The sequence below is a fragment of the Octodon degus genome, unplaced genomic scaffold (genome assembly GCF_000260255.1).
Source record: "Octodon degus isolate 3935 unplaced genomic scaffold, OctDeg1.0 scaffold00067, whole genome shotgun sequence".
Taxonomy (NCBI): domain Eukaryota; kingdom Metazoa; phylum Chordata; class Mammalia; order Rodentia; family Octodontidae; genus Octodon; species Octodon degus.
Genome location: NW_004524643.1, coordinates 4,675,493 through 4,685,110, shown reverse-complemented (window position 1 = coordinate 4,685,110; position 9,618 = coordinate 4,675,493). Strand labels below are relative to the sequence as shown.

The following is a 9,618-nucleotide window of genomic DNA, read 5'->3' as shown; positions in this document are numbered from 1 at the left end:
CACCCCTGCCTTCTCTTCCCGTCCAACCACACCCTACAGTGGCCCTGCCTTCTGCAAGTCAGTGTAGGACAGAAAGTACTTGCCAGTCCCAAGCCCAGGGCCATTGTATTGCACCAGCTGGAACCGCCTCTTCCCTAGAGCCTGCTGAAACTCAACAAGGACCCTTTCCTCTGTGCCAGGGACTAGAGAACCAAGCAGGCCTCAGCTTTGTACTTTAGGACACCACAGGACTTCCGAGAGCAATCCTTCTCCCTCGCATTTCTCAGCACCCACCATGCGTGCCACCTGAGAACCCGTTAGCATGGTGGAATTTCTCCCAGCTGAAAAGAAGTTTGAAGGCAATCCAGGGAGAAATTTTGTTAGTTCAGGTGAAAGCAGAACTAGTTGCAATTCTCTGGGTAATACTATTTCTATTTGTCTGGGGAAAATCTATACAGCCTTGGAAGGCTTTCTTGTTCACAAAGGTGGGAGGCTTTCTTCAGATCTCGGGAGACTCATAGTCTGATTGCAATAAAAATGCAACAATGCTAATATAAGATCCACTCTAGATGTGGTGGTGGCTCAGGGAGAGCCTTGAAGGTTTTTTTCCTTTTTGATAGCTTGTTGCTCTAGGCAAAACCAGTGCCTAACTTAATAATGATGGCAATAATAATGATAATGCCGGAAAGAAATTCAGGAAAAAAGGCATTTATTGTGCTTGTGAAATGTGCCGGTCTCAGTGGAAGTGAAAATCATCAAATACTAGGAAGATTTCCTGCTACAAATCTCACAGACTGCGGGCCTGGATAGGGTAGTTTGTTTCTTGTAGGGTATATGAGAAAGATTATTTTTTTAAACCACCTCCGGCTTAAATTTTTCTTTTTACTCTGAAAAGCTATAAGCTTTTCATGATGTAAGCTGCCTTTCTTTATGGAATGGTGAAACTTTTTTGGATGCAGTCAAATTTTCTTGCCAAAAGGCAGAGATAAATTGGGGGTAAAAGCATTCCCGTATTCATTAAAATCTGCACTCCATAATATAATTTCCAGTCTCCGTGAACATTTATTCACCAGCACTGGAAACCGGAAAAGAGTATGAGAGGGTTCTATATCAGACAGGACTAAAATAAGGAGTTGTTCTCTGGTATTGAGCTCAGTCAATTTTACCACAGGGAGTGATGGGTCTTAGGATGGGTTAGAGATGCCAGGAATGCCGCAAAGCATCTTGGGTTCCTCTGAGGGGAGGCATACTGATCTGGAGTCATCCTGTCTCCATCAAGCTTACAAAATGGCAGCAAGAAAGATACATTTGAGTCATGCATAGGAAAATGAATGCCCCTTGAGACCATGTTAAGTGAACTAAATCTGACACACAAGCTTAAATATTGTATGACTTCTCTTCCATGAGAAACCCCGTGTATAAATAAAGAGGAAAATAAAAGACGGATCATAGGAGCCAGCGAGGTGGGCCTGGGAGCTAGAGCTGGAAGGAAGAGGGTGAGAGAGGAGGTGAAATGAGAAGAATCGAGATGTGTTGTGTCCACCCAACAGCTCCCCACAATGAAGGTAATTGCTTTGTCCTGCAAACATGGACTAATTATAAAAGAAATGGCAAAACGCATGGAGCTTCGAATGAACAGTTTGTCATCAGTACATCATGCCAACTGCAACTTTTAGCCTTATTGCTCCCCACAGGACTGCTGAGGAGCTTGGTCGGTAGAAATCATCACATTCCCTCTTCCCTTCTTCCCTCTGAATCCCAGCAATGGTCTGGCACAGCAGGGAGGGGCTTCCTGCAGAGCACTTTCCACGTACCCGTACCCGACAATCCAGGACTGGCTGTGAGTGAACAGTGTGAGTCCAGGCCAGAGGCAAGCAGCGCTGGAACCAGCTCAAATAGGACTTTAAAGACCTGGATAAAGGGAATCCATGAATTTAGCTTAAGGAAATCTGTCACTTTGGAAAAATTACTGATATTTTCGAAAATCACATATCCTCACTGCCAAGGAACTAACAGAGGTTCTTGGAAACAAACAGTTACAACTTTCAGAGAAATCCAATTGCTAGTTGAGATTCTATTGTTATCTTCTCCAATCTCTCATCATTTATTAATGAATGCTTTTGGCGGCAGCAGCCTTCCTTTTAATGTTGAGAGTTTCGGTTCCAATCACAAGAATGTGTACGGAGCTGGAAAACAACTTGGGAGTCCTTCTACCCAGGAAGCTTTAAACACAGTGGCGCCCCCAGGAAGTGCAAATCTGTCTCAGGAGGGGTTCGGAGCTGACACTCTTGCCATGAAGCAAAGTGGAGCCTTGGCTATCCAGCCAATGCCTTTTGTGTAGGAACTTGCCCTCACTGTAGACCAGTGAGCAGCTCTTCAGAAACTGAAAAGCTCAAAACTCACTCTACCACTGCATCTCCATTTAGTATCCCTTGGGTCCACTCCAGGCAGAAGGGAGACCTAGATTCTTCTTAATTCTATATGCTGTATTTTAAAAAATGGCATGATTCTACCTATACAAAGTTGCATTGAAAATGGACAAATGAAAAATCATATTTATAGTGTACAATAAGATATTTTGATACACATGTATGCTGTGAAATGGCTAACACAAGCAATTGACACAGCTGTCACACACATTCTTACCATTTTTTTTGTGGCGAGAATATTTAAAATCTACTCTTTTGACAATATTCAATTTACATTATTATAAACTGTAGTCTTCATGTTGTAGAATAGATTCCTTCTGCTGGCTCGTATTTCTCAGCACCCACCATGGGTGGTTGGCTTATTCCTCCTAACTGAAACTTACACCATTTTTGACCAACTTCTCCCTAGGTTCCTCATCTTCTAGCCTGATAACTAATATTCTACCCTTTGCTTCCATGAGATTTTTAGAATTTTATTGAGATCTTGTATTTTTCTGTGCCTGACCGAGTTCACTGAATATGATCTTCAGATTGATCCATGTTGTTTCAAGTTACAAGAGTTTCTCCATTTTTAAGGGCAAATAGCTTTCTGCTGTGAATATAGATCACATTTTATCCATCCATCTACTGATGACCATATAAATCGATTTCTTATTTTGGCTGTTGCGAAAATGCTTGAATGAACATGTGAATGAAGATCTCTCTTTGATATCTTTTAGCTTCTTGAAGAACCCTCATATGACCTCCCCAATGGTTGTACTGATTTTCATTCCCACCAATAATGCACCAGGGCTCCCTTTTTTCTATTTCCTTGACCAACATGTGTTATCTTTTATTTATTCATTTTTTGATAGAAAGCCACTCTTACTGGCACGTCTCCTTGTGGTATTCATTTGAATTTCCCTGATGACTAGTGATGCTGAGCTACTGTGCGTATACGAGTTGGCATGTTGTATGCCTTCTTTTGTTAAGTGCCTAATTCATTTACTTTTATGTTTTATTTTTTGGTGGAACCGGGGATTGAACTCAGAGCCTTGCTCTTGCCAGGAAAATGCTCATTCTACTGAGCCATCTCCCAGGTCCATAAATGCCTAATTTAAAAGATTTTTTGTCCTTTTAAAAATTAGGTTGTGTATTGCCAGTGACATGAGTTTCTTACATCCCTTGGATATTAACTTCTTACGAATGAATCATTCATAAGTATCTTCCCCCATTCTGCAGGTCATCTCTTCATGCTGCTGGTTGCTTTCCTTGCTCTGTGGAAGCTTTTTATGTGCTGCAGTCTCCTTTTGTTTTCTGTGCTTTTGAGACTGTAATAAAAAAACTCTTTGCCAGTCACGGTCATGAACCACTTCTCCTGTTTTCTTCTAGTTAATTTTATTATTCTAGGTCTTAAATTTACATCTTGAATTAATTCATTTTGAGCTAATTTTTCTAACCAGTCATAGAGTTCAGCTTTATTTTTCCACATGTGGATATCTAGCAAAAACAAAATTTGTATTGTATTTTTGTTAGGTGTCTTTTTTTTTTTTTTTTTTTCTGAGAAGCACATAATCGTGGGCCAAATCACTTGAATTAACTGTAATTCCCTACTCTGACTTTGAGGTCTTTGAGTTCTGACAGTGATCCTGAGGGGTCTCATGACACAGCTGAGATGCTCAGAAAACAAGTTTGCTTAGTCAAAAAATCATCATATGTAATGTCTAGGTAGGCAGGAATGCCATGGAGGCAGTTTGGGGTGTGATGGGCTGCCAAGCTCGCTGGAATGGGAAGGGGTCTTCTGGGTAACAGCTATACATTTCTGGTCAGCCAGCCCCTTGGAATCTAAGCCTCCTCACATTAGTATGGTAGGGAAAGAAGTGAAACCCAAGCTTTTACCTCTGTTGCACACTGTCCCTGAAGGGCTCTGACAAGTTTGCAAATCAACCCTCTGAAAATAACATTTGCGGTGTGGGAGGAGCCCTTCTCTCCCTGTCTTTTGAGATGGAAACCACCCAGGGGAGCCCAGGCTTGCTGGATCCCTGCCCTTGGGGACTTGCTGTAGACTGTAGAACAAAGAGTCAGTGTGAGATGGATCTTCTAAAGAGTCACTAAACCTGTCCTGTGCAAACTTGTTCCCAGATCCACCCTGGAAATCCCCGTGCTTCCCGTCCATTTCCGGGCTTGGGACCCGTCCTGTATGCTTGTGTCTCCTCTGTCTTCCTCAGGAATGACAATCCAGTCATGCACTGGTCCTGCTTCCATGTTCCTCTTTGATTGCTGATGCATTTCATGTAAATATTTTTCTCTGCTCCTGGCTCCTGGCACAGAGCTCCTAAAGTCCTTGCAGTTTCCTGAGTGATGCTAACTTCGTCTTTTGTCTAACTTTGTCTTTGACTCTAGTTGCTGCCATGGAGCTCCTAATCTCTTTGAAATTTCCTGAGTGACAGAAGTGTCCTTTGCATTAAAAAATTAATTAATTTTATTGGTACAGTTTAGGTATACATGATGATCACATTCATCACAGGGAATTTGTACCTGTGCGTGCTATATCTTAATTCTTTCTCCCCCCATTCTTCTACCCTCTCTTCCTCCCCTCTTCCCTTCCCATGGGCTTCTGCATGGGGTGGGTCACCACGTTGGAATCTTGAGACTTTCAGTTTCCTATCCCTCATCCTCCAGGAATGGGAGGCAAGCTGGAGACTGAGTTAGTGATCCAGCACACCGACATGATGAAGCCCCCAGGAAATCTCGGAATGGCAGGATGTGGACAGCTTTCCATTCGCTGACTATATGTGGGTTCCTGGGCAGTGGCCTAGTGAGGGCATGGAGCCTTTGAGCTCCTGGCCATCCTCCATATCTGTCTCCATCTGGCTGTCCCTTTGGTTCTTACCATATCTCTTATTAGCGTGGTAAACTAATAACCATGTGTGCCTGAGTCCTGTGAGCTGTCTGAGCAAACCCACTGAATTGGATGTAAGGGTTGAAAGAACCTCCAATCTAGATCCAGCTGATTAGAAATTCAGGCTAAGACCTAAGGTGGGTAACTGGTATTTGAAGTGCAGCCCCTCTGGTGGGACTCAGCACTGACCTGGGGGATCTGATACTACCTTAAGGCAAATGATGTTAGAATTAAATTGAATTAGAGGAACCCAGTTACGGTCTGTTGGAGGACTTGTTGGAGCATGTGGGGCAGGGCCCACACATCTGGTCATAGAAGCATTCTGCGATGTGTGGCATGGTGAGTGTGCGGTGCGTGAGTGCAGGAAAAGCAGTGTGGGTTTCTTATGCTTAGCCTCAATGTCCCTGGGCCTTGGTCTCCTCACATCAAGCTCCAATTAAACTAAGTATGAATAGATGGGGCCAATTTTCATGTCCCACAGATTTCTGTGATCGGGTGAATAGGGGTGAGTTCTGAACTTGTTAGCAGTAAAGAATATTATTATAAATCAATGAGCATAGAGGGAAAGAGAAAGGGAGCTGGCGTGAGACTGGAGCCTCACCGAACTCCAACCCTGAATGTGTTTGTAGCAGAATGGGAGACCGGAGAGTGTGGCCATAAGCTCCGGAAATGAGAAGCCTGCTTGCTGACAGACGCACACAGGACTGTAACTCACTCAAAATCGTGCTGAGGCTATAAACTGCAAAGAGCTCCTCTTGAAGAATTTATGAGGAGTCTGTAAGCAGTATATTTGCTCTAGAGACATCTATTGTTTGTTTATAATGTACGCATGTTTAATTTGCAATAAAATTGGGAGGCACTACAACACAAACAGGCAATGCGTTCCCCCCTCTAGTACGGTCTCAGAAGGAGGACTGGAGACAGGGAATTTAGGGAAAATTGATTCCTTTTCTCTGTGAGTGTAGGAAATTTGAGTTGTGCTTCATGGAGACAAGGCTGTCCCAATGCACTTGTAAAACTGGGGAGTCTGTCCAGGGCTTAGGGAACCCTTCAATGATTTCTTATAAAAAGTCTGCACCATATAAATTCTTCCCCTGGGTGATAGTTCTTCAGCAAGGGATTCTCAGATCTGTTATCTGAAAGATACTTCCTTGCCTGATTATTTGAGGACAGAGATGGGGCATGGGAGTTTGGGTAAGACAAGTCCTATTCTGGTAGGGAAGGAAGCCTGTTTTGAGGAGCTTGAGAAAGACACATGGAGGGTGGGTCAGCAGTAGGAGGAGGGCTAGCCAGCTCAGATGAGAGGAAGGCCTTATCATCTGCTTAGAGTTTCATATACCTGTCTCAGTGCAAGGGCTTCAAACATAAGATTTCCTTTAGTGGACTCAGAAACTCAGGGAGGTTGAGATTTTTTTTTTTTTTTTTTTTTTTTTATTGGGGATTGAACTCAGGACCCTGCACTTGCCAGGCAGGCGCTTATTCTACTGAGCTATCTCCATGGGCCCAGGTTGAGATCATTGTCCTCCTTTTGTACCAGGGAAGCTGAGCCACAGGGAGAGTCAGGTTCGTAGTCACTAAGTGGTAGAATCAACTTATTGTCTAACCCTAAATGTCATTGCTTGAGCCATGTTGTATGGGCATCCTGTGTTTGATCTTATGAATGGATCAGCTTCTTTGTGGGTCCAGAGCCCCTAAGAAGGAAGGCCCACTTTGGTGCTAGTCCTCCAGGAAGGCAAAACAGATGAGGAACTGATGGCTTTGCAGGTGAGCTTTTTGTTTAGCGTCTAATGGGGCTGTGGGCAGTGTTTCACCTCCCTGGCTGCCTCTTACTGCAGGTTGGAATGGTCGTTCTCACTTTCAAGGCATTTTCTTTCCAACCATCTACTTTTCTACAGGTTCCTCTCTCAAGCCATCAAACATTCCTTTCATATCCAAAATATATCTCCCTGGTATATGGTGATGGTGACACTGTCTTGATACCTATATCTTAGCAATCCCCAAGACTAAGGGTGCTGTCATGGCATGTGTCTGGATGTTCCCCCAAGGTTTCACACAATCATAGGTAGGGCTTTTCAGAGCTGGCCGGATCTAGGGTGTGTGATGTTGGGATTAAGGGTGTGTGATTACTAAGTCATTCCACTGATTGGTTTGGCATGGTTCTGAGTGTGGATAATGGGAAGGGCTACCCTGGGTGTGAGTGCTACCTGCCCGAAAGACACACAGCTTGGAAAGAATATAAGGGATTGAAAGAGGGCTATGGCCACTTGCTTGATATTTTACTACTTCATTGCTTGCTGCTCTGCTGCCTTTGCCCACCATGAACTATTTTTTTCTCTGCGTTGTCCCTCTGCCATGCCACCCTGCCTTGGAGCCAGTCAACTATAGACTGAAATCTCTAAAAACTGTGAACTACAATAAACCTTCCCTTTAACTCTGGATGTTGAGTCTTTTGGCCTCAGCAATCAGAAAACTGATACAAGTTCCCACATTCACTTCCAGTTTTCTTCTCTTCAACCCAACCCTGATAACTCTTTGATCTTAGAGACAGTTGTACCTAGTGGCCTATGTTTGTATCATGTCTCCTTCAGACAGACCCTGTTTGTTGAACAGATTAGAAAGCACGGGCACAGAATGGATTGTGCAAATGCCTGGGAAGTTCCACTGGGCAATACTCTCCGAGAGAAACTGCTCAGACAGAGAAGCCTTGTCTGAACTCAGAACTCAGTTTACCTGACACTGTGAGCCACTGTCATGGAGGCATCTGTGTTTGCTCATTGTGCAAGTGTTGGCCATCTATTTTCTGTAGCCTTGCCCTGTTGGTGCCCCTCTTGGCCACTGTGGCTCTGATTTCATTACTTGATGCCACAGCAGCAGCTCCTGCTAGTTCATAATGCAGAGCTTTCCTGGTTACACATGGACTCATTCTGCTCACCCAGACTGATCTGCTCCTCTCTCCAAAGCCCAGGGATCTTCTGTGCATTTCCTACCTGTGCTTGCTCATCTGCGGTGGCACAGCTTGGCCCCCTCACCACATGTCCTTTACCTTTTAGAGCTCAGTGCCATCCTGGTGTGCCCAGAGGAGTACCATTCTTGGAAGAGCATTCCTGGAAACTGCGTGCTGCAGACTTGCATCCCATGTGCATCCCAGCACACCCCGGGGCTCTCCTGGAGCTGGGACAGTGTTGGCAGGAAGTAGATGTACAGCCCCTGCCAGCTCCCACCCAGCTTCATCTGCAGCGCTGTGGTGCTGGCATTTATCCTTCACTCAAGCTATCAGCCCCCACTTCCTCAAAATTTCACTGTGCTCCGGATGCCTGTGAGCTGGGAGTTTCCTGGAGATGTTCTGAGAGCAGCGGCTGTGGCTGCGGCTGAGTGACTAATCAGATTGCCTCTAGGCTAGTTGGAGCCTGGATTCCAAGCTGGACCTAGCTTGGAAGGACTTGGAGATTTAAATTGAAATCCCAGAGGAATGGGCTCTTGTCACATCAGCACTCACTGAGGTTTTACTGCTGCACGTCCTTCCTGGCCACTCATTTCTCTCCCAGGGGCTGGCTCTGCTTTGCCTCCAGGAAAGGCGGGACACTGTCTGGATGGAGAAGCTGTTTTCCCATCCCAGGGGCCCCACATGGCAAGTGATCCTGCTGCTAGTGCACTTGTTGAGTCCTTCTCTCATCACCTCTTGTTCTTGGCTGTGGGTGCACGAATTAATCAATCAATTACACAAAATTCATTGAATATTCACCAAGTGCCAGAACTCATGCATCAGTAGGATTTTTTTGTTTACAAGGATCAAAATCCAGTTCAAGCTGTTCTATGTAATTGAAAGGAATTTGTCAGAAGAAAGCAGAGGTGTTTCATAAAACCCAAGGGCACAGGGAAAGCCAGGCTTTAGGAAGAGGTAGCTGACCAGGCAGTGTCTGAGAATTCATCTCATCTGGTTCCTGGTCTCTGCTTGAACATCTGCTTCATTCTCATTTCTTAGAAGATGGGCTCCTCTGCTTTTGGCTCCTGTGCTAGGGGCAAGAGGCTGCTCTCAGCCCCCAGCTCATCCATTCTAAAGAGCAGTCCCAGCTATTATACAAGACAGCAGTCCCTCTTTCTTCAGAAGAGAGCATCTGATTGATTAAATTCCAATGACAGGCCTGACCAAATAGCTCAGCGGATTAAAGCTCCTGCTTAGGCAGATGTAGGGGCCAGGAGTTCGATCCCCAACCCTTGGGCCTGCTGTGCCAGCCCTGCCCCCAGTGGTGCATGAGACGGGCGATTGAGACTGGGTGTGGTGGTACATGCCTGTAATCCCAGCTTTTGGGAGGCTGTAAACAGGCAGAT

General features: G+C 44.9%; 1 pseudogene; it reads right to left on the bottom strand.

Moving 5' to 3' along the window:
- Positions 1-938: 938 nt before the first annotated feature.
- The window catches only part of LOC101573219, a 36,010-nt pseudogene continuing 27,330 nt past the window's right edge, over positions 939-9,618 (bottom strand).